The sequence below is a fragment of the Sturnus vulgaris genome, chromosome 1, assembly GCF_052056855.1.
Source record: "Sturnus vulgaris isolate bStuVul1 chromosome 1, bStuVul1.hap1, whole genome shotgun sequence".
NCBI lineage: Eukaryota > Metazoa > Chordata > Aves > Passeriformes > Sturnidae > Sturnus > Sturnus vulgaris.
Genome location: NC_142243.1, coordinates 147,884,621 through 147,910,624, shown reverse-complemented (window position 1 = coordinate 147,910,624; position 26,004 = coordinate 147,884,621). Strand labels below are relative to the sequence as shown.

The 26,004-nt window shown below is 38.1% G+C and overlaps 1 long non-coding RNA gene across 1 annotated transcript in view; it reads right to left on the bottom strand.

Annotated features, from left to right (window-relative positions):
- Positions 1–759: 759 nt before the first annotated feature.
- LOC148225585 (uncharacterized) overlaps positions 760–26,004 on the bottom strand; it is a 75,134-nt gene continuing 49,889 nt past the window's right edge. The window contains exon 4 of the long non-coding RNA XR_015808555.1: positions 760–818. This is a non-coding gene — a long non-coding RNA (uncharacterized LOC148225585). The remainder of the gene's footprint in view (positions 819–26,004) is intronic.

The window sequence follows — 26,004 nt, the reverse complement described above, 5'->3', positions numbered from 1 at the left end:
TGAAGGAGGGATGTCAACTGCATGTTGTTCCCCACTTCAGTTGTTCCCAGAGAGACCATCTTTTACTTTACAGGATTTAGCTGTCATTAGAAGAAGAGATTAAAGAAAAGTAAAGAAGCTATACTCTGTAGAGGATTGTGTGAGTGAACTTGTTCTTGAAAGCGAGGGTGAGACTGGGGAGTGCACAGGAGGTTCTCTGACATGCAAAGGTGGGAGTATATGTGTATGTGAATGTGTGTGTCACTGAGAGACTGAGGAAGCTAGAAAAGCAGGAAAAGATCAGAAAAAATATATAAACATTCACAGATACAAATTTTAAAGCTGCTACCCTTGCAAGATTGATTGAAGGTTTGAAAGACTCACCAAGTCCAACTGGTTGCTGCTTTTTTCTGCCAGCTGTCCAGATACCATGGAACTGAAAGTCTAAAAAGTAACATTTGAGAAAGTGTATTTGTAAAAAGTGATTAATTTTGTGGCAATCATTTGGTTATTTTTTAAATGAAGATGTTGCCTACTCACTAATAATGTGAATTTTGGTATGTTTGTCCTGTCTTCATTTTGGGTTGTGTCAACCTGAATTGACAATTTGACTCATCACACTGAGCTGAAATACTCTGTGTTAATACTCAGTATTAACCTGCAGCCCCCTGGACATCCACCTTCATGCAAGTTGAAGGTCACTGCCTCTCATCCTGGATTTGTACTCTAGGTCAGAGTCTTGGCCTATATGAAATTGAGAATACACTGAAGTACACTGACCTGTTTTGTTTGAACCCTGGGGCAGTAAGATTACAACATATCCTGGAATAGTTGTCCATCTGGAAAATCAAATACACAGGAGAGATTAGGGGCCGGAAGCATCCAAACTAGAATTCCCGTGGGGCTCTCCAGCTGTCAAGAAAGCTGATCAATGTTGGACCATGTTGGAATAACATGTTTTGACATTTCTAAAGCATATTTTAATGGCATATTCTTTAATACACACACACACGAATCTATTAATTACTGCTGGCTCAATTAAGGCTGAAAACAAATGTGTAATAATTTAAATATACCTTTTAACCAGTTCTAATTGTGCTGGATGACATTAAATGTGTTGTAATTGTATCATTTACACTGCTTGTCTATATTCTGATAATTTCCAGACAGATTAGTTTAGCTGAAAGAGGGGCTTAACAGGAACATATGAAGCTCAACAAAGATAAATGCAAGGTCTTGCACCTGGGAAAACGTAATCCAGGATTGCAACACAGGCTGGAACCTACCTGGATGGAGCCCAGCTTTGTGGAAAATGCCCTAGACATCCTGGTGGACCAAAAGTTCAGAAAGAGTGACCAGTGTGCAGCTGGGGCAGAGAAAGCCAGCAGGAGGCTGGGCTGCATCCACCAGGACATCCCCAGCAGAGATTGGGAACTCATCATCCCACTCTGCTCAGCCAGCAGAATGGAATTCTAGCACCAGGAATGGTCTTAGTATGCAATACTATGAATGCCAGGCCTGGAATACTGCATTCAGGTTTGATCCCTGCTATACAAAAAGGATGTGGACTGGCTGGACAGAGCCCAGAGGGAGGCCACAAAGATGAGAAAAGGAGGGGAAAGCCTGGCATGTGGGAAAAGGCTGAGAGAACTGGGCTTATTCAGCCTTGAGAAAAGAAGCCCTGGGGGAGACAGCTTCACCATATTCCTGTACTTAAAGAATGGCAGCAAAGATCAGACTTCTCTTTTACAAGGAGTAACATGGAAAAGATGAGGGGTGATGGGTAACTCCTGGGGAGATTCCAATTGGACATAAGATGAAAAATTTATGAGAATAATCTCCCCAAGGAAGTGGTGGATTCCCTGACATTAGACACTTTTAGGATTCATCTGGACAGAGTGCTGGACCATCTTGTTTAGACTGTGTTTTTGCCAAGAAAGGCTGGACCAGATGGTCCTGGAGGTCCCTTGCAACCTGGTATTCTATGAGTCTGTGATTGTATGAACTGTGGCTATCAAAAATATCAAATGAGTGTGTGCAGGAGTTCTGATGACACTGGAGAGCAATATTTGTTAATCAGAGCAATTCAGGAGAAAATGCCTCTGCCTTCTGCTCACCCTCTGGGAAGGACTTTGCAAAAGAGTTGTACTTACAAAGAGGATGGAGAAGAAAATTACCTTAACTAGAAATTCAATAGAGCCCTTGAAACTAGGTTTTGTTTCACTACCAGTTTTTCTTGCTATGAACTTTTGCCAGACAGGCAAAATCAAAATAGAAGTCTATGATCTTCCATACATCTTTAACTGATTTTTAATTAATGCTGAGAAGGTAGGCTCAGATGCTTCTCAGCTGTTTCTAAGCAAACTAGAATATTAAAGTCTACTTTTTCAGAAGTCCCGTGATGATATATCATATTGATCTATTTAGATATTCAATAATTCAGCATTAATTCCTCCATCTTCCATCATTAGCCTTGCTTCACTTCTTAACCCTGTTGCATTGTGGCATTTTAAATCCAACAGTTTGATTAGGAAGCAGAAGTAAATACATATCGTAGCTGATATCTTCTTATATCCCCTCTGTATTTAGTCTCTGTCTTAATTAAATTGTAAACCTGATTCAAAAGTTTTCCAAATATATCTTCTACAGAGGAATGTGGGCTGTTTCTGTGTGATAGTTTTACTGCTCCTTTTATTCCAATTGTTCCAAGCAGAGATATCACCTGTGCAGATATTTTATCTGAGAGACATTGGTTCTGACTGTCCAATCAGCAAAAGTTCATGTGCAATGCAAGCCAAGGTCCAAAGAAAAGGTGATCATCAACTAGGTTTCATCTGCCTCATGCCATGGTATGAAATAACTTTGATGATAACTGACCTTGGCTTATGACACATGCTTGTTGCTGAGGATAAACAAGATAATGGAATGAAATCAAATTCTGGCTTGTCCTGGCCTGACCTCCATACATCTGTCACATTCCCTGTTTTCTCCTGGCAAACTGAGGCATCAGACTCCCTTTATCAGGCCTGGCTTTCTATATCAGAGCTTGCTGTTGGGGCTTCTGTTGGAGGTAATGAAGATGGAGACAACATTGTCAATAGAATTAAGGAATCAATTAATCTGATCCCGTGTTAACATCTACTTTAAAATTAGATTAATATATTTTTTAGACTTTTTTTTTAATTGAAAATGGGTTGCCCGTTGTAATAGGTAATTAGACTGAGGTTCTGCTCAGAGGTTAATATTGATATTTTCTGACAGATTTTATGAATGAATCCCACCCCAAATATAGGATCCTTCAAACTGTGTGGTATAGCTGGCAATGGAAGCCATTGAGTAATAGTCAATTCCCCATCACTCTCCTCCACATGTCCACTTTTATTAAACAGCCATCAAAGCACAATATTTCCTAACTGGCCAATTACTCAAACTTCAAAAATCTGTTGGCATAGTCCACTATTGGCCAATTTAACTCTCCACTCCAGGATTGCCTTCTGGAAACAAAAATGAGCTATCAAAGATGGAACAGGAATCAATAGCAAACAGCATGGTTGCACATAACCTTCTCTCTGAGCAATACACACAGACATCCACAAATAAATATTTCCTCTCTAATTCTCTTTGTAATGACAACAACAACAAATCTAACATAAAGCATACCTCCTGCCTTTTTCAATAACACATCAAATCATCCAGTTTTACTGATATTTCAGTGATGTCAAGACAAAATAAATGATTGATTGATAGCAAGAAAATTGAACAGCACATCAAACAGAATTATAATACTCTGATCCACACACTTTCATCACAGTCAATACAGCACACACTGTGAATGTATTAAGAAAGCCAGATGCATTGATTATTGTCAGGCTGACAATGAAACCTCTTACTGTTGACATTAAAGTAAATAAAAGATACTCTAAAATAGATTGCAATTATTAAGAAATTAATTTTGTACTTCCTGTACCAAATTATTGCTAACTACATCTTAATATGTGCTACTTTGCATTATTATTTAAACAGAAACCAGAGGTGAAATTTTAAGCTAAAGCACTTAGTGCAGTACACACATTTGCTTCCAAAGTTAAAATAGCAAACCTTCGACTTTAGTAAACAAGTGGTAAACAACCACTTTTTATTTGACCTTTTGAAGTCAATTAATGATGATAACAAAATGCAGTAACACCTGTTAGAAGCACACAGACATCACAGTTATGCAGTGATGGAAACCAAGATCTCTGAATCTTCCTAAGACTTTCTACATCTTTGTAGTGTTTTGATCAAGTTGTTTGGAATTCCCTGAGTGCCTCTTCAGTAAACATGTTGCCCATGCTGGCACAGGACAAAACAGAGTTAATACTCATTTGTTGAAGTGCACAGATACCTATTGGATAGTCCTAAGTAATCAGATTATGTGTGGTTGGTGGCTGATTAGGGATTACTAATCTGTTGTGATTTTCTCTCACTGCTGTTGGCCACAACAATTATATTATTTCAATTCTATTATGATAGAATAATTATGAACTCAGGCTGGAAGGGAACTTCAACAAGTGACAGGATAGGAGAAGATATCCCCAGCTTATCCCAGGGAAGGTTTAGATTGGATTATAAAATCAACTCCTTCACAGAAAAGGTTGTCAAACATTGGAACAGGTTGCCTAAAGAAGTGGTTGGGTCACCATTCCTGGAGGTGTTAAAAGATGTGTAGATGTGACACCTGAGGAAATGATTTAGTGGTGGAATGGCAGTGGGGGGTAATGGTTGAACTCAATGATTTTGCATGTCTTTCCCAATCTAAAAAATTCTGAAATTTAAAACAGACTGAAATTAAAAAACAAACAAAACAAAACAAACAAACAAACAAACAAACAATAACAACAACAACAAAACAACAAAGAAGATGTCTTATTGACACATTGGTTTCTTATAGTTCTCTCAGAACTGTGGATGTAAGTCCAGGAAAAATGTATATTACTTTATTTTCTAAATATTTCCCCACAGCCATTGCATCACCAATTCTAGGGGAAAGAAAATCAGAAAGGAAAAAGCAGACATGTCAACATATCTCAGAACCTACTAGAAAGATAGATAATACCATCTTTTTCAGAAAGACTTAGTGGATATGAAAATGGAGGATAGCATCTGGGAAAAAATTATTCTAATTTAACCTGAATTCCTTGTTCTCATCTCCAGCAATGCACATTACTGACCCTTGTGAAAAGAGTGGTTTCCTAACCCATAGCCAAGAAAAAAGTTTCTGCAATGTACTGTGCCACCCCACTCATGTCACAGATCTGCAGAATCACAGGAGATCTGGGGTTCAAAGAGACTTCCAGGTTCAAAGAGACCTCCAGAGGTCATCTGGTCCAAGAGCCCTGCTCAAGCATGGCCATCTCAGGCTGATTGTCCAAGCCCATGGCTTTGGAATATCTCCAAAGACTGACAGTCCACAATACCTCTGGACAGCCTGTGCCAGTGCCCAGTCAGCTTCAAAATAAAAAGGTGTGGTCAGATGGAACCTCCTGTATTTCATTTCTGTGCCCGTTTTGTGCCTCTGGTTCTGCCACTGGGCATCACTGAGAAGCGCCTGCCTCTCTCTTCTTTATATCCTCTCTTCAGATATTTATATAAATTTGTTACATTTACCTATATTTATATTAATATTATTTGCACCGTATTAAATACATTATATAGATTTATTGTGCATTTCTGTTCCTTTGAACCTTCTTCTCTCTGGGCTGAACCATCCAACTCTCCCAGGTTTTCCTCATAACCGAGATGCTCCAGCCCCTCCTCCATCAGTGTCTGGAGACTGGATGCCCTCCATTATGTTCATGTCCCTCCTGAGGCATGCACAGTCCTCCAGTGTCCTCTCACCAGGGCTGAGTGGAGAGAAGGATTATCCGCCCTGAGCTTCTGGCAATACTTTTCCTAAGGAGTCTGTCAGTGCTGCAAGGACACACTGCTGGCTCATGTTCCCCATGGTGTCCGCCAGGAACCCCAGGTATTTTTCTGCAAAGCTGCTTTATAGCTGGGCAATCCCCAGCATATATTGGTGCATGAGGTTCCTGACTAGATGCAGGATTTATGATTCCCCTTTGTTAAAGTTCGTGACATTCCTGTCTGTCCATTTCTCCAGCTTGTATATGTGTAAATCCATATATATATATATATATGAATCCTTATCTTTTCCAGACAACATCCTTAGGAATATGCTACAAAATGCCAGTTTTAGACACTCAGTTATTTCATAACATGAGAATGACTGGTCATATTTATAGATGAACTCTGAATGGCAACAGGCAAATTATGAACAGGCAAGTGCTCAAACAACATGACCACTGACATTCTTTTTATTATGGTGGTGGTGGTTCTCTTTTTCAAGCTCATGGAGGAAGATAGTATGAAAATCAAAGCCTGACAAGTTAAGGGTTTTGTAAACCAAGTTTTCTGGCAATTGGTTGTTGATTAAAAACTTGGTTTCATAGTGTATGGAATGGAAAAAGAACTATTTCTCTTAGGTCACTTTTCTGCAAATGCGATGAATGTTGGAAATGAAAATCCATACTGAAATTGGTTAATATCTACAAGGGTAACACTGTTTATGAGAAAAAAAATCTTTTGTTGATTTAACTGAGACCACAAATCACAAAATTTTTTAGTTTGCATGAGAAATCAAGAGGTCATTGAGGCTGTCCCTGCTTTCAGTGGGAGGTTGAACCAAAGTTAGCTTGGGCTGAGGTTTCATTAAACCTCAGAGCCTCAAAGGACAAGGCTCATGTTCTTGTCCAGCTGAGGTTTGAATATCTCCAAGGAGTTTCACAGCTTCTCTGGGTCCCTATCCCAGTGTTGAACATCATCATTGTGGGATTTTTTCCTTACAAAAGCAAATTTTCCCATACTGTACCTCATGCCCATAGCTTCTTTTCGTTTTTCAAATTCACAAAAATTAAAGCTATGTTACTTTATATTCATAAAGTAACCATCAGCCAACTTTCTTGGCTATTACCTATCTGAAGAAATCTGGTGAAAAATAGCACTTTTCACCACTCAAATATTAATCTTACATAAAAGTGGGATATAAATGCATATTCAGATGTTTTGCATTTTTCTTTTCTATATATATCCTATATGACCACTTTTTAGTAGAAGTTAAAGCAATTTCTACAGTAAAAATCAATGACTTGCCTTGAAGAATTCAACTTCCATAACTAAAAGCAATTGCTAATCTTAATGAATGTATCCAGCATGTCCAAAAAGTAGCAACTTATTGAATTTTTTCATGAGCCTGACCAATCCAATGACTCTGCACAGCAATTTCACTGAAATAAATTAAGCAAAATGGCAGATTATGATTTATTGCTCTGTCATTTATTTAGGTGTCTCAATTTTGTAGACATATTTTTTGGATCATAAAAATATAACTCTGTTCCAACACTTTAAAAACTCACTTGGCCTACAACTTTTTATATTTTGTTTACCAAATTTGATGCTTTTTCTTCTCTTCAGGTGATGTTTTGTATTCAAATGTCTACTTTTCCAGTTAAGGGGTTTAAATGAAGCAGGACCAACCGTGTTAGACAGATGGCCATTAAAAAGGCATTTTGAAAAATTTCTTTTGAAAAAATGTGCAATGGCCGATATAGGTACTTTTTCTCCCTGAAACATATTTAACATTAAAGAATAAATCTCAACTGTATTGAAGATCTCATTAAATGAGTGAATGAAATATTAGAAGCTATAGACTTAAAACATGAAGTAACAAGGAAATTAGATACAGTTTCTGAAAAGGAAAAGTAGAAGAGATCTGCTGTGGAGCAACACAGCCCAATGATCCCTAGGTAGCTGCTGGTAGCTGGAAAAATTTGGAAAATTATTCAACCTCTCTGTAAATTGTTTTTTTCCTTCATGTTTTCATCTTGCATTTTCCATAAACTGGTCACATACTTTTGCTGCTTTCAGCTGATGTGTTTATCTTTCTTCTTTTGTTCATTTGAAGATGCAACAACAAGTTCATAAGGAGCTGTTGATTGAAGGTCTGTGACAGGAATGCTCATGTCTGTGAACCAGGAAATAATCAAGTGGCTAACCAAGAAAATAAATTCCCCCACCAGCATTTTTGTGCAGCACAAGTTATTTGATGCATTTTTCTGATATATGCATTTTCTATTTGTTTATGGATACTCACATCCTTATCCTGCAGAAGCCAGCCATGTTTATACAATGAGAAGGAAAGACAGATCACCAACACCATCCTTTTTTATTTTTTTCCCCTTTTTTGGTCATTTACAGCCTTATTTTCATTTAACAAAGCTGTAAATTTTCACATGGAAAGCAATTCTCATAGTTCCATAATTCATCTGTCTATGGACTTTATAAAAGGTCCTCTTTTAGATCTCTTTTGTCTTAGGTAGGCTTTAAAAGAAGAAAGGAGAAGGTGAGCCTGGGAGAAGATCTCTGAAAGTAGGATTTTCATTGATCTAGAAAGCATTGAGTAACTATTTTTATGAACTTGAGATATTTGACACTTTTTTGTAGGGTGCCATTACCATCTCAAATGGATTCCTAATTTTTCTCATTAGGCATTCTTATTAGGCAAAAACTTCCACAAAGAAGAACTGCTGTGTTCTAACCTCTTTTGTCACACTTATTTCCAAGGACAAATGGGCACTTAGCCATCCACTGGCTGTGAAAAACACTTAATGGAAAGACACCAAACTAATTTTCTTTCACAGAGAGCACTTCCTGAACCAATTTATTTTATTTTGCTGCCCGTAATAATAATTACTCATTTCTTAAACAATCCATTCTAACAAGACCATTTGAGTAAGAAATGTTACACTGAATTTTTACATCACAGAAATAGACATCATGCCATAAAATAAAGATGGCAAACAGTAGATAATCCCAAAATACACACAACCATAATAAGACTACATACACACTATATAGCTGAGATAAGATAATTGAAATGAAACATCCATGGCTATTATTAATTGCCCAAAATAACTTTGAGTACTGACATCACTAAGCATATACACAGGATAACATTAGCTATGAACATAATACCTGCTGGTTCGAGGCTTTACCAGATATTTTATTTTCACCACTACTTACATAAAACTAACAATTCATTAATATTGCCCGTTCTTTCAGGTAAAATGTCTCTTCTTACATTAAAAGTCTTCCTCACTTAGACTGGAGTGTTAGGATCACCAGTTGGCAGGGCAGTGAAGCCAGGGGGGTATTGCAGTGTCACAGGATACTCTAAGGGACTCTTGATTCATATATATACATACATACATACATACATATATATATGTGTGTGTGTGTGTATGCATGTATGTACATGTATATATATATATGTAAATGCAGGCCAGCCCCCCTTCCCACAAACCTCAGTATGATGCAGACATCTTTTTGGCACCAATGGGAATTTATCTTTCAAGACTTCGAACCTGAGTCCAAAAGAGAAGAAAATCTCTTATCCTGCTCCTACAACTTCTACACAAAGGATGATTGAATCGAGACTTGGAGAACCACAATTAATCAACTATGATGAAATCCAGTGAGTAGATTTGGGTCCAAGGGCTACACAATTTGGAAACTGATTGCTGTAACGTGTTCAATTCCCATTTGCCATATCAGATTATTACTCAAATATTTATCTGTAATATAACAAGCATAAACCCTCTGCTTTTCTTCAGCACTTTGAATGCATACACTAGGTAATGAACACAGCAGCATCTGCTGCAGTAGGTGTTATTTTGTACATTTTATAGAGGGGAATCAAAATGTGTCATGGTCTTCATCCTGACTTTTGTGTTGCTCTGGCAACACAATGGGACTCCATTCGATTTAACCACCTGACTCAGTCAGGCTTGTCCCTCGTGGCTAGGATGCAAGACACAAGTGAAATTTGCTCACCAGAGTGCAGGGGCTGAATCAGTCTCAAAACTGGAAATTTGTCTTTACTCTTTTGGATTCAAGATTTCCCAATTAAGCCTCAAACCACATCCACTTCACTGTATTTACCTTCTGTGGATTTTAACCTGAGAGGGAAGTGGTAAGCTTTTGAAAAGTAGCACTAAGCACCATACAGGAAGATTGTTTCCAGCGTGGTCTCTTCCTTCCACAAAAGATTCATGAAAACCCTAACATGAATGTGTGATGCTGCAGCTGGCCACTGAGCAATGCTCAGAGCACAGGATGGACTGTCTGTCCTGAAAGAGCAAATTCTGGCAAATGAAACTTTCTGCAGTCTTCTGCCTGTTGAAACAAACAAACAAAAAAACCAAACTGCCAACAGATATCCCACAAACAAGTCTGAGTTTATTTGCTAAAGCTTAGTGTCATCTTCCAAGAAACATCTGTGTTAATGAATTTCTATGTGATCTTAAGGTTTTGTTTCTACACCATATTATTGTTACATGTATAGGCACACGTAAAGCCCTAATAACACTAGTCATATTTTAAAGCTTGAATGTAGTAAAAACCTCACAAAACAAGTAAATTCACTTGACTGGTTCAACAGGTAAACACTTTGCTGCTCACCATCTTTCTAATACCATGTATTCGAATTCAGAAGGGGTTGTCATATGACAGCAGTGCCTGCTAAGTCCCATATTCTCAAATGCATGACCAAGCTGCTACTCCACAGAATCAAAACCCATTAAAAATTTCTGTTCCAAGCCACTTGCAAATAGTAAAATACACCAACAAGAATTTGCTCACTTGTTCTCCCCATTGATCTAGGTCTGCTCATCCACACTTCTCCTTATGTTATGCATTCCTTAAGGATAACATCTTTGTGATTTGTCCCTGAGAAATGGGACTTAAGGGACTCCAGAGCAAAACAGCATCTCCTAGGCTTTTTGATAGTACAGTTAACATTATTAGAGACGAGAAGTATGTTTCCACTCCTTCAGAATCCTCTCAGATGAATATCACCTCTTGCACTTGTTTTGCCTCCCATGGGGCCCATTTGAGAATAGCCACTGTTCAAATTATGACTGGCATGGGACATTAAAAAAATTTGTATCCCTTCTTTGTGTGAACTATGGACATTACCAAAGGAACAGGGCTTTTACAATTTACTCCCTTTCTGAAATCACTGTGAACACCTTTGCATGTGCCATGGTTTAACCCCAACCAGCAGGCAAGCCCCAGGCAGCCATTCACTCCCCCACCAGTGAGATCAGGGAGAAAATCAGAAAGGAAAAAGCCAGAAAATTTGTGGGTTGAGATAAAAAAGTTTAGTAAGGAAAGAAAAAAAACGCCCACACAAGCAAATAAAAACAATGAATGAATTCCCTGCTTCCCAAGAGCAGGCAGATGTTGCCATCTCCAGGACAGCAGAGCTCCATCATGTGTGGCTTGGGAAGACAACGTCATGACTCCAAGTGTGCCCCCCACTTCTTAATTCTTTCCCTCGCTTTATATCCTGAGCATGATGTCATATGGCATTGGACATCCCTTTGATCATTTTAGGTCACCTGTCCTGGCTGTGTCTCCTTCCAGCATCCCAAGCATTTCCAGCCTCCTAACCAGCACGGCAGCATGAACAGCAGAAAAGGCCTTGGCTCTGTGTAAACCCTGTTCTAGTATTGTCACTGTGTTCAGCACAAATCTAAATCATAGTGCCACACCAGCCACTGTGTAGAAAATTGACTCTATACCTGCCCAAACCAATACAGCCTTCTATCACCACAGATAGTTCTTACCTTCTGAATGACTTGATTTCCCAAAATGCCCGTTCACCTTGCAATCTGAATGTAAAGCTTAACTTGTCACGAAAAGTAGTTTGACACAATATTTTCAGCTTTTGAACTCTTTCAAATAAGCTAGTATAAATTTGAGGCAAAGTGGAATAAGAAACTCCTTTCATGAAGATTGCCAAGGTTTGGTTTTCCTGCTCTCATTCTGTGTTAAAAAAAAAAACCAAAAAGATACAATTGAAGGTCTCTTTCTGAAGGGCATTTTGTTGTGGAAAAGAAACAGGTAAATTATTGCAATTAGTATTTCAAATCAGCATGCCAAAGTGAGTAGTCACAAATGAACATAGAGACATTTAGTCATGAACTCCTGTCAGTTTTACAAAAATTGTAGAGGAAATGGAGCTTCCTAATAAAATTGGGCTGAGTATTTATTATTATTAAAGAAAAAAAGAAATCCCACTGGATGGGAAATCATTTGCTGTAAGTGCTATTACTGTTAATGAGAGAAAGAAGACAGTTAATTTCATGCATATTTTATTTGAAATTCACTCCATCCATGAAATAATTTCACATAACAGTAGGTGGAACTCAAACAGGCTAAACTGACATTATATGCATGGTGAAGAAGACCAATAAACAAGAAGGTTTGTAAAAATAATACTTTGACAGTGTAATAGAAGTCTTCCTGTTCCAACTCAAGTGGAAACACATGCAATCTAAACTATTTTAGTGAATCCGAAGGCTTAGTCCTCATGATAAATATACACAGCAGGTTGGGCTCTGCAGTCCTATCTATTAATTTTACAATGACATTAAAAGCAAGGAAACAGCTCTGCCCTCAGTGTTTGTGTGCAGTAAACCCTGCCTACGTGTCAAGAAAGACATAACTGCAGCAGAACAAGGTTAATGCTTTCACATCAGACAGCTGTAGTGACCCAGCAGTCTATTTCAGGAGTACTTGACTCTTTTCTGAACTGTTGTAAGCCATCTGCCTATTTAAGGAGCACCTGACTCTGTAGTCTGTAATTAGCAGGTGCAGTAAGTAGAAAAGACCCACTTATTATCTGCGGCAGAAAGATGTTCTTGCAGATCCCATGTGAGCACAGTTCAGGCAATATCTGTGCAAAACCTGTAGCATGCAGTTTTGGGTTGTCAGCCATGAAAGTCATATTCTGAATTGATTGTGGAGATCAGCTGTGGAAGAAAAGCTCATCCAACCTTGAGAATTGCAGTTCTAAAGAGGGTAGTGAATTATAACTCTCAGTTCAGAAATCTTGAAAGCAGATGATAGTGTAGTTTATCACCTAGCTGTTTATCTCTTTCACCTTTTTCAGCTTGCCTCTGCAGATATGTACATGTAAAACATTTATAAATATTTTGAGATTCCTGATAACCCTGCTCTGACACTATCCTATTTTTTAATATAAATGTCCTTGCTTCTAAAAATTATTGCCTGAAGCTACGTGACTCAAAATGCTGCATACCGGTTCAAGCAAGCCTATATTGCAAACAATATATGTGTTCAGAGTTATTACCAAGCAGAGCCCTAATTTCTTCAGGATTTATCTTTTGCTCTGAAAGGGAGATCAGACAGACACAGCAGACATGTTCAAGGTGCCTTCTAAACCTTGTGTCATTGCTATGAACTCTCTATTCCATTATAGCCATTTCTTCAGATCAGTAACTTTGCCTTCTTTCCTCGAGGCCATGATGGATTGATTGCACTATAGTTCACATAAAGTGGAAATATAATCCATACCCAACACTTGGTATGTCTTATCCCCAGAAGGTGTTTGAGTACTTATTAATGAGCCTTTCTATGCACTTACTTCTGTGTCCAGCTAAAACACATCACTCTAATCAAAGAAGAGAGTTTAAAGGAAGGCTTTGAAGAGAGAAAACCAGCAGACTGCTGTACGAAGAGAAAAGGTTGATAGAGCAGCAGGCATGCTACACAACCATAGAGACTCAATTGGATAGGAAATTTGCTAAAATTATGCTTGTTTTAGCAAATGGGGGAAATGAGCAATAATATCTGGTGACAAGCTGAAAGAAAAGAGATATTAGAGTTGTTGGTGCAGTCAAAGATGGCAACCCTGAGTCATGGTGGAGAACTTCAGAGAAGTCACAAAAGGAGGAAAATGAGTACATGCAGGCTGATTTGTTTTTTATTCAGTGCTTAAGAGAGTTGTGCAGAGAGGAGAGTCAGGAAAGGGGTAGGCATGAGAACATGAGTGAGAGATGATTGACAAAAGTGTAAAGATTGTTCAAAAAATTCAAACAGACTAAAGTTGGTTTATATCAGAGTACCCAATAATGTGAGTTTAAGGATGGAACAATTATTACTTCTCTTGTCATCTTCACTAATATCCTGGAAATGCCACCTGAGTGACAGAGTCCATCTCTGCACAGAAAAAAGTCAAAAGAACAAGTACTGGAGAAAAAAGAGGCTGAGAACAGAAGTGATGATTGTCCCAAGATGTGGTTTAGTATGGAGCAGACACAGTAGTAATTTGAACAATGCCAAAGAATTAAAATAGGTAGACTCAGTTAAAAATAATATTCTATCCCTCATTAAATAGCTATTTCAGAAGTCTAGGAGTGAAAAGTGAGTAATATATCTCAATTCTGATCTTCTCTTTACATAGCTGAGCAATCACACAATACTGGTTCCGATTCAGGTGTCCTCTCCATTCACAAATAAAGACAGAACATATGGCAACCTGATTAATTTAGTTCTGTACAATTAGAATAAAGGCATTAAAGACAATCAGACTTGTACCATCTGACCAGATTGGCAAAGTAGTTTCAGGTACTTGGGAGTGTGGAATTTCTTTTTTGTTGTTGTTGTTGCTGTTTTGGGGGTTTTTTCTTGTTTGTTTGTCTGGTTGGTTTGTTAGTTTCTAATTTTTAACTACTACACTCTTAGATCTGGGAGCTTGTGTTAGGCTAGTTTCACTATGACTGTCCTAAAACAAATAATACAGGTTTTACATTTTCTACTAATACATAAAAACCTTAAAATCAGGTGTCAGCTGATGAAAAGTCCTTCTACTATCTCTAAGATGTGAATGAGTGTGAATTGTAAAATGCCACCTGGATTTATATCTGATCAAATTATTACTTCAGCATGTAAATCTCATATGGGATGGAAACAGATTATTTTGCCTACAGCTTTCCCAACCTTAATTATAATTGTGTGATTAGTAGAAAGGATAGAAGGAAACAGTAAATGATGGAAAGACAAAAGAAAATCAGAATAACATATATTTAATTGATGAGAAACTCTTAATTATTATTGCTATATCCAGAAACAGCTTAATTTAGAAAACAACTATTGCAGAATAGTCTTTTCTGCACAGCAGATTATGTTTTGTAGGATCTCAAAGGAATTATGGCATTATCTCAGTATTCTGCTGACAAGAAGTTTTTTGTCATAGAAATGATCAATGTATTGAAAAGAACAACAGAAGAACACCTGTCTACTTTCCAATTAGTTACTGCAGAAGCTTATTAAGAAAAGAAACCCTGAGGGCATAAATGAGTTGCTCATGTCTTTATGAACCTTTTGTGCTGACGGTGGAAAAAAAAAAAAAAAAGAGAAAATATCTTACAAAGTTGTGAAACACCAGAATCAATATTTCTGTACGACTTTAAGAAAAACAGTAATAATGACAACTGAGTTTATAACTTAGAGAATTTTATTATGAAATTGTTAAAGGGTATGGAACTCCATAGAATTTTTTCAATTTATTTTTTCAAAATATAATTGTATTTTTCAAACAAATGTGTGTGCTTCTGTTCAGACAAATGCAATTCAGAAGAGGGGAATTATCAATATTTACTCCAACTTTTCTTTTTCCAGTAGACAGAAAACAACAGGAATAGAAAAAACACCACTCATATCACATCCTAATTCAAAAAATGTTGTCAGAAACTTGATTTAATGCCTGCTTAAAAATCCCAGTAAGCTTTTGTTCAACTACAAATCTAGTAAACCAGAAAATGACATTTTAAGTGCTTTATCTCTAAGGACTCTGCTCATTCTCATACAGATCTATGGTTTTATCAGTTTTCCATTTTGCTGACCACACAGACTATAGTATTCTCACTGATCCTCCCCAGCCTTTACTCAAGCATTTCAGAGTCAAAATTTGTCTGTGTACCACCTTTCCAAGCTGCATAGCAGGTTTCCCTGTCAAAGCAAGGTGTGTGATGACCCATCTACCATCACATCAAGCCAAATTATAGAAGTCAAACTATATCTTAATTTTCACAGATGCATTTTTACAGATGCAAGATATTAAAGTTACATAAGTACCACAGAGTACCTATAAAGGAAGAAAGAAAGGGCCAGACTGGGAGGAGTCATCTTTGGCTTTTGTTATTTCTCCCACTAATGTTTCCTTATAAGTCTTTTTTGATATAATAGTTCTATTTGCTGCTACCAAGGTCTCTACACCACATTTTAAGATTAAGAGAACTTATTATGAGGACCTTAAAATTCTTCCTTTATCACTAAGGCCAACATTACCTCAGGAGCTATTGATAAATTCTGGCTCTACCTGGTTCTCCTCCATCAGACACTTCCTGATCTGCCTACTTGGCAATCCTTGGTACTCTAGTTCTTGAGGCAGATGAAATTTGATGACAATTTGGTGATTGGACTAAAACATATGTCTCTTTGTATATTTTTACAATGGACACTAATTCCATCACAAGAATATGAGATGTCTGTCCCAGGCAGAATGAGGCAAGAGTTTACCTTAAACTTCAACAAGTATGTCTGAAAAGTCTCCTGTTTCATAAAACTGAGGCCCAGTGAGACCGTTTAAACCTTTTCCAAAGATTAATTTCCAATCATAGGCTTTGCAAGAAATATTTTCCAGCCTTTTTCACATGTAGTTGTAAAATCAGGAACGACCTGTTTGACCTGAGTTTTTACCCCAAGCTGAAGGGTGGGTCAGAGTTCAGATGTATCTCTACCTCCCCACTGACCTTTTATCAAACCCAGCCATGCAGGTACCACACAGCAGCAAATTTCCTGGGCTCCCATGGTGGTTACTGACACGTAGTCAGGGGAGTCAATGAAGCTGACAAAGTGGATTATCTGATCAGCATAGATGTTTAATGATTAAACAAATCCATCCCTAATACCCACTGACATTCTTAACTATATCTTCATTAACTCAAACCAGAATTTTAAGTTGTCAATTGCTTAGATATGAAGGCCACTCTGAAAATCATGAACTTGCTTCCTGTTGAGCTGTCACCCAGTGTATCAAATATTCAAACACAAGAAGCAATTTCAGCGTATTGAGAGCAGTTGATCAAAGGAGGGGGTGAAATGTTGATTATTTAAGGGCAAAAGCTGACTCAAAGACACACTCCTAGTTGTGCTGGTTGCTCAGTTGTGGAGTCAGGGTTCTCAAGGACATCGTGTCCAGGCAGCTCCCCAGGGTGTGCAGCAGCACAGACCCTGAGCCTCCACTCCTGCAGTGTCTGGGCCACCAGGATGGTTCCTTCTGGAGGCTTCTGTCTCACCAGGCTCTTCTGGGGCATTCTTACCCTTCTGGGGAACAGCAAATCTCTCAGGGTCTGAGGATTCATCTCCTCGAAGAATTTTACACCCACTGGAGCACTTGAACATACCTTTGGAGGTATTTTATTGACAAAAGTCCATATTTTCACTTAATAATTATTTTCAACACTTTTGCAGTGAAATTTAAGGTTCTTACTCAACAAAAACCAAGATGAAAACATGATTTGGACACATTCCAGCTACCAATTTATGTTTTTTAAGAACATGGAAATACAGTAATTGTGGAAAGAGAAACATCAGAAAATAATGTATATTGTCTGTTGTTCAGTGAGGACCCTGTACTGACCAATGCAGAAGAAACCTTAATGCTGCAAGAAACAATTATATGCTGGCGAAAAGTCTTATTCTCCTTAAGATATGAATTTTGCTATGTATCTCTGCTTTATTTACAATCACAGAAAGCTTTTGGTTGGAAGGGATCTTTAATCCACTCCAACCTACCTGCTACGGACAAAATTTCTGTATAAATAAGTGTAAGCAACACAGATTTCAAAGTTAAATATTACCTTCAGTGTTAAGCATCACTCACCAGAGCTGCCAAAAAGAATCCTGTTTCTTTAAACATATTGCATATGCTTACTGCTTCCTGTGCTGTTTTTAATCAATTTGTTGCTTCTTAATACTGAGTAAACACTTGAATTATTCAAATATTTTTAGCACGAGTTTATTTTATATACCCCAAAGAATTTTTCCTCATCTATTTGGAACCTTGAGGATGTCAATAATTCCTTGCTGCCTTGCTTGTAACATCTGGGTTTGCAGAATGATTTTTTATCATTAATTATTTGATGGATATAACCTGTACTATTTATATATGACAAGATCAATCCAATTCAGACTTGTGTGTGTCCTAGATTTAGGGTATTTTGAGAATAATATTCCTTTGTGCTTTTCAAGTAACTTATTTATTCAAAACTTAGGTGAATAAAATTCTCCCAGGTAAATACACACATTATTTTAAAACAACATCCAAATAATAAAAGTTATGCTTAACTGACATTGTTCTATATTTCAGTGAAAATGTTCTCTTCGGTCTGTTCAAGTCTGTTCAATCACTTCACCTTCAATAAAATTTTACAGGTAAAAAAACCCTCACAATAAGTCTCTGTAGTTCAAAGTGGTTAAAAAGCAGTATGAGATTACAACTATAAAATGAAAGAAAAAGCATATATGAATGGCCATTTAAGTGTCTGAGAGTCTATCCATTGCTGGGTTTCTTTTGTCCTCCACCCAGCAAGCCCTAATGCATTAATACCGAATTTCATTGATGGATTCCCCTGACAGTTCTGGGTTTTGGTGCTGAAAACTTTTAACACAACACAGCTCTGCCTGTCTCTTCCTCTGGGGAGTCCTTTTTAGAGGATATGAAGTGAAAGATGTGTGTGTTATCTCCCCAAATATCTTGTATCATGTTTATTTTTTGTTTTATGGGAGAAATGAAGGGCTGAATTCTGAAGTCTAATCCTATGTCTTGCCCTGGGAAATGTAATATCAGACTGTAAACAAATAAGGAATGAATATTGCAGGTTTTGACACAGCTCTATTTATTATAGATTCTCTGTAGAAAAATAGAAGGGGGAAAAAAAAGGAAAAGAGAACGATTTTGCCAACTCTTGATATTTTATTTCTATAGTTACAACATGTGGTGTATTATTTTTGGTACTTTAATAGAAATATTAGCAGTCATCAAAAAAACCCAAAAAACTGTAGCCTTCCTGATTATGGGAAGATCTTGAAAATATGATCCAAATAATTATCTCAAGATTCAATATCTTGAAAAAATATAAAAATTTACAAATTTCTTGTACCTTTAAAAATTATTTTGATAATGAGTGCTTGGGTTTGCTCCAATAAAAGTGCAGAGGATCATGGCTTAAGGCTGTGGGAAAACCCTTTGCAGTAGGGGTGAGTAAAAAAAATCACCCCCAGAATCCTCCAGTTCCAGTATGTTAATCAGTCCCAGAAAGTTCTCAGCTTCCCTTGTTGTCATTGGTTACTTTTTGCTGCAATAATTTAAATATTCCTAATTGCCCTTCCCTATTGGATCCCCTCCCTAAACTCCGCCCTAATTCCCTTCCCTTCTCCAAGTTTATAAATACTCCTGCCACGCCCTCACACTTGCTTTTTGCCACTGCCCTCGTGCATGGAAGAAGCCTCCCTGCACCACCTTTCCTGGTTCATTCAGTACAAACTCTTTGCTTGCTGGTTGTTTTTTTCTATTATTAAAGCTTTTTAGTTCCCAAACAATCGGGTCAGATTTTCCTTCTGCATAAAATCGCCAAGTTCAGTGAAGCCTCCGACCCTAACAGCCAGGCTAGGACCAGCCAGAGGCTTCATAAGAGTCAGGGTTGAGAAATGCTTGGACTGGCAATGGTGCTGTTAATGGGATTCCTCAGCTACAAGTCAGAACCAGCTGAAGAAATCAAGTTTAAAGTGATTCCCATGAAGAAAATGGAAATTTGGCATATCTATTGTTTTTCCCAAGACAATGGCAGAATCGATCCCCTGTCCTTCCCTGTTAAACAACAGGAAATAAACCGATTTTCTATTGCAAAGTAAAGCATGTAACCACTAATTGTGGCAGACCAACTGCTAAAGTGACATCATGGTCATCTTTAAAAATAAACACATGACAAACTGAAGCGTATCCTTCACTTATTTATCCTGAGGTGTTACTGGAAAACCTTTCTACATTACTTTTGCTAGTGATTCCAAAATCATTTTCTCATTCTGAAATCAGTCTGTGGGGTGATTTGTACCTTCTTCATTGAGTATAAAAGGGAATCCATACTCAGAAACAAACCAAGGAGTGTTTCTGGGGAATCTTATTTTGAAAGTTATATAAAGCAATTAAGCCTAACTTTAATGTTATCCATGGAGCAGGTTCCTTGGAACATTTTACTCCACTAAGCTCCTGAAGTTTCACAAAACTAGAACCGAATCACAAGTGTTATACTGAGAATTACCCTGATGTAGAAAGTCTGCAGAGGATGCATGATTACATATCTGACACTACTTAAGGATATTGCCACATTTGGTTGTCAGCTCCACCTCCTTTTCCCCTCACCTGAATAGTACCATTTTAGAAAGCAACCTTCATGTATGAGGAGCTGGTCTGCATTCAGGATCACTCAATCTTCTTCCCTGCTTTCAAGGAACTGCATGGCCTGAGAGAAACTGGCAAAAGGAATACTCAGCACTTCTTGCTTCTTCCAGCCCAGTGATAAACTAGACTGGCAGCAAGAGGAGGAATCAGCTGAAATCATGATGGCTATTTGTAAATGTAAGGAAGTTGGAAGGATGAGATTACAGACAGGGATTCCCATTTTATCCTGCAATGTTGTGGATGACTCAACTATTTCCTTTAAAAAACCCCACCTGTCTGCCTCTCAGTAATTTTGTTATCAACTACCTTCCAGATTTAAGTGGAAAACCGAAGTCAAATTAAATTGATTTGAACTACATTTCCCTAATTCCTGATAGATCCAGTCAGTTGCATCTATGGGCACTTTATGGGGCTTGTGGATTAACTGTTCTGGGAGACCAGAGGCTTCAGGTGTGACCATGCAGAGGGTTCTCTGCTCCCCACATTTATCTACCTATTAGGGTTACCAAGTTGTCTGTTATCCAACATAATGCATTAATTTTCTTGCTTTCATGTCACCATTTTAACCATTCCTCAGCTGACCACTCCACTTATCTTACAGGGACAACTTTCCATCTCTGAGCTGAATTCACCAAAGAAATACTTATTTCAGTGGTCAGCCTTATTCTTCTCTTTTAAAGAGACTATACCTCTCTCTTTCTCTGACTACCCATATTATTAGATGGAGTTCAAATTATAATCTATCCCTTATTTTGTCTGCCTTCAAATTAGTCTCATCTAACAACCCCTCATGTGGCAGGTTAGCTGCAAAACCCACGTGCCCTGGTTGTGTAAAAGCTGTCTGTGAGGAGCAGAAGAATTGCAGCAACTCCACTGTTTCTGGTCTGCTAAACAAAGTTCGCTTATCCTAGGCCCCACGGGCTGCAGTCACCTATGTTACAGTGGCACACCTCCACAGTATGTAAAATTATTAACCATTTCCTAGGTTTAATTTTCCAGACACATGCAATTTTTGGTGATTAGGTTCTTTTTCACAACTTCTGTTTTGATTAATTACTATGAAAATGTATTTACTTGGCAGTATTTCTCAGACAATGAGTACTTTATTGGATATCTTTTCATTGATTTACTTGGAAGACTGATGTCTGCCCAACCAGATTCCTAGCTCACCTCCAGCACTGTCTGCACTAATGGTATATTTTAAAATGGGAACATTTCAAAACAAGATGGGGAACAAAGAAATGGCCAATCCCTCTGGTGATCAACACTGTTATTTCCTGTACACTGTGTGACTTCATTAATAGTCATCTGTGGATTCATGTGAAGGATGGGAGAGATTTGTGGAACCATTCTACTCCTTGTAGTTTATGATTTTGAGAAGGTTGACATTTGAATAACTGTTGGAGAGCAAAAGAGAAGGGAGTTTGGATCTTCACTGAGGCTACATGTTCTCATGGTGATTTAACACCAGCTGACCACTAAGCCCCAGGCAGCTGCTCATTCAACCATCCCGATTGAATGGCAAGGAGAATGGGAAGAGGAAAAGTGAGAAAACTCATGAGTTGATATAAAGGCAGTTTAATAGGAAAGCAAAAGCTGTGCACACAAGCAAAGCAAACCAAGGAATTAATTCATCACTCCCCATGGGCAGTCAGGTGTTCAGCCATCTCCAGGACAGCAGGGCCTCATCACGTGTAACTGTGACTTGGGAAGACAAATGGCATCACCCGGAATGTCCCTGTCTTCCTTCTTCCCCAGCTTTATATGCTGAACATGACACCACGTGGTGTGGGATGTCCCTTGGGTCAGTTAGGGTCAGCTGTCCTGGCTGTGTCCCCTCCCAGCTCCTTGTGCACCTCCAGCATCCTCAGTGCTGGGGTGAGGAGCAGGAAAGGCCTCGACTCTGTGTAAGCCCTGCTCAGCAGTAACAAAGGATCCTGTTTTATCAACCTGAGTCCAGCACAAATCCAAAGCAGAGCTTCATATTAGCAGCTAAGGAGAAAATTAAATATAAGCCAGCCAAAAAATAGACCAATGACTTACTGAAACTGTTTTCAGCTGTTGTACCAGAAACTTTTTTTTAGGGAAAAAAAACAAACACATCTTATATGCAAAGTTGAGAATTCATTGTTGACTTAATTAAAGTCTAAAAACATCTAATAAAAGTAGAGGAAACACTTGCTATTGTTGCAGTGATGCACAAAGTCACAGACCAAATTATGTATTTAATACAGGAAAATCTTAATAAATTAACATTAAGATTATAACATACATTTTTCTAATACTACTCCTGTCCTGTGAAGTTTTGCTGAACTTTTTTTGTTTTCCTGGGTTTCAAAGTCAATGGCAGCAGTTTTTATTGAGAAAAAGGGAAACAGGGTAGATTGCATCAAATCCTCAGCACCCAAAATTCAGACTGCAATGCAGAGGCTGAGCATTCCTTTATTCTCTTCCTTGGGTTCAATTCAGGTAATTTTTAGACTTCGAATATACTCTGCACACTATCTTTCTTTATTGGTCTACAGTTTTACATTTCATCTGACTTTCTATTGAATATTTAAATTTTATTGGATATTTGATCCTTTTTAATTTTATTATGCTTAAAGCTTTTCTTACCCAGCTCTTGAAGTCTCATTCTTTTAACAGTCTGGAACAGAACATTGCTGAGCTTTTTATAACTGTAGAGCCTCTGGTATAATCTATTCCTTATATTTTCAAAGCCTATGCTATCTCTTCACTCTGCACTCTGCACCACATCATTATTCTTGAGTCATAGATTGTTCATGCTAAAGAGATTAAGTATTTGTTAACACCAGCTGTCACTTAAAGATAATATATCCAAATTATTTTAGCAATAGGCTTTATACCACACACTTGTATAAAAGAAAAGGACTAGTTAGGTGGAGTGCTCCCCAGGCAGCTGCTGTAATCTAAACCAAAGCTCAAGGCACAGTCTAGACCCACCCAGACACAGCAAGCCTGACAAGTCCCAGTACAGAAGCCTTGCAGCACTAGTTTGAAGCCTGTCATCTTTTTATTAACAGTGACAGCCCTAGAGGTACTTGGTCACACACTTCTGTGAAGTTTCTCCATAAATTACTGGGGCTAGAGGTACCTCAAGAGAGCTCCCAAAGCTTTCAATGCGGAGGAGAGGAAGCCGACAGTGCTGCAGCTCCAACTTGCCAAAACCACACCTGCTACCTGGTCCAACTCTCTGAACATGAATTTCTATGTGCAGGAAAGCAGTGGCTTCAGGAATGCCTGTCTGCACTGTATAAGGTCTGTCACTCCTCTCAGCCTTTTAGAAAAGACCTTGTTGCATTTTTCTGTTCACTGCCAGGCACATAAAAGCAGCAGTGGTGGGTCTGGAGTGCTGGGTTCATGGTTGGGCTCAGTGATCTGGGACATCCTTTCCAACCGTAATGATTCTGTGATTTAATGATTCTATGAGAAATAGAATGTATTGGGAAGAGAAGGGAGAGATCTACATCTTCACACAGCTTGTATCCAACATAGGCTGATCTCTGTGTCCAGGGTATGTAAGGGCTGTACTTCAATGGGATCTAGGTTCCTGAATATGTTAGTGTCTCTAGCTGAGCTTGCATACTTCACCTGTGTGCTGTCTATACCGAGCAGGTGAGTCTGCAGGCACCTCCCAGGTAATCGTCCTGGGCATGGGTCCAGGCCATCCTCAGAGGGGTGGCATTTGAAGAAATATCCTCTTCCTGCATGTGCCTACAAGCTCCTGAGTGTACTCGCTGGATGAACAAAGACAACAGTTTAAAAGCTGTGATGAGCATGACCCTCAAGATAATGAAGACAATTTCTGGGCTGTGAAGTTCTGCAATGAGACAAGAACATAATATTTAGCAGCACTGTGATGCTGTGACAGCAACACGAACTAAATAAGCAGGCAACAAAACGTTCTTTTGCCAAACAGTATTGCTGCACATGACCTGGGTGGTTTATTGTGTTAAAAAATGTAGCCCTGAAAATGTTACAGAAAACTTTGCTGTTGACTAAATTCTTATAATGCTGAGCAGTGATATATCTGGCTGAAAATCAGTATTTAAGGTATTTAAGTATTTTAGGTCCAGGAGACAAATTTCTTTGTTGTTATTTAAAAAAAAGTAAAGCTACTCTATACAAGAAGAAAAGAGAGACTTCATGATCTCTTTTGCCTGCAGTTCCAACTGGTTACTATTGCAAGTTAAAATATCTTTTTGAATATAACACTTTTTTTTTTCCTAAATGACTACTCTTTTATTCACTGACTTATTTAAACGGTTCAAAAATTCTCTAAAAATGTGTAGGAGTTGAAGTATATTTTCTCATTAAAAATGTGTTCTGTATGAGCTCCAGTGTGCTTTGTTTATAACTCATGCTCCTGGGTTTCTGATTCTGAACGTGAAAGCCACAGAAAGCAATTTACCCCTTTCTTCCTTATGCCATTCATATTGTAAAACGGCAATTATATTTGTCATTATTACTTGGACAAAATATGTACTTGTACCTTGTAAATCTACTTTATATCTGAGGATTTTCCAATAAACTGTAATTGAATTCGCATCTCCCGGCATCTCTTAATAACCTTTCCTGTTCCTAGTATTACAATGAAGTAAAATGCTTGTAAGTGGATGCAGAATGCACCAAAGTGACAGTCTCTAATGCCTCCTGTGACACAGATATTTCAGGCAGTCTATGCAATTCAGAAGACATTCAGAGCTCAGTGGCTGTGGCTGCTGTAGCACATTCCAAGCACATCCAGTTTTTCCAAGACTTCTGCTGAGTTTCACTCTCCAGGACGTCACTGAGTTTCTGTGGGAGAATGCACCTGGTTGATGGATTTCAGGGTTTCCAGGGGGAACAAATTTAATATAGAAGGTAAGACAGGTTCTGTGATAGGTTGATTGACAAGGGCTCCCATTGTCAGCCTTGCCCAGAAGGCACCGGTGACTGTCAACCTAACACAAATGTCCATTCAAGTGACCAAAGACTCTCAGACAAAGGTAAAAGGCAATTGTCACAGCTTTTATACCACCATTCTCATGTAGAGGACAAAAACTGGTGTGTCTGAATTTACATTTCCCCAGCAAGGGTATCTACATCATTATACAAACCAGTGAAGTATCACAGTTCTTTTCAGAATAAGAAAAAAGTAACTGGGAGGGATTTCACTAATGAGTAGAAGGGATTAATAGGCTGTAACACAAGTAGTAGCAACTATAAACTCAGTTTTTACTGTTTCAATATAAGTTGTACGGTCAAATAAGTAAAAAATTCCAGTTTAAAAAATTTCACAGAAAATTTAAAAAATTAAGAGGAAGGAAAAGTGAAGGCCCTTGCAAGTTCTTAATACAGCATCCGTACTAAGCTCCTATATTTGTCCTTAATTCTTTTCCAATACCATGGTTTGTCTACTGTCATCTCTCATTTTATTTGAAAATTAAATCCATTGAAAAAACCACAGCACATTTTTGTCTTCATACACCACTGCCAGTTCATACATAAAACTTTTCCTCTTCTCAAAAGCTTTATAATTAAAAAGATGAAGCAGTAGCAGGTGATGAATATTCATGTAATTTCTCCTGGTTTGTTTT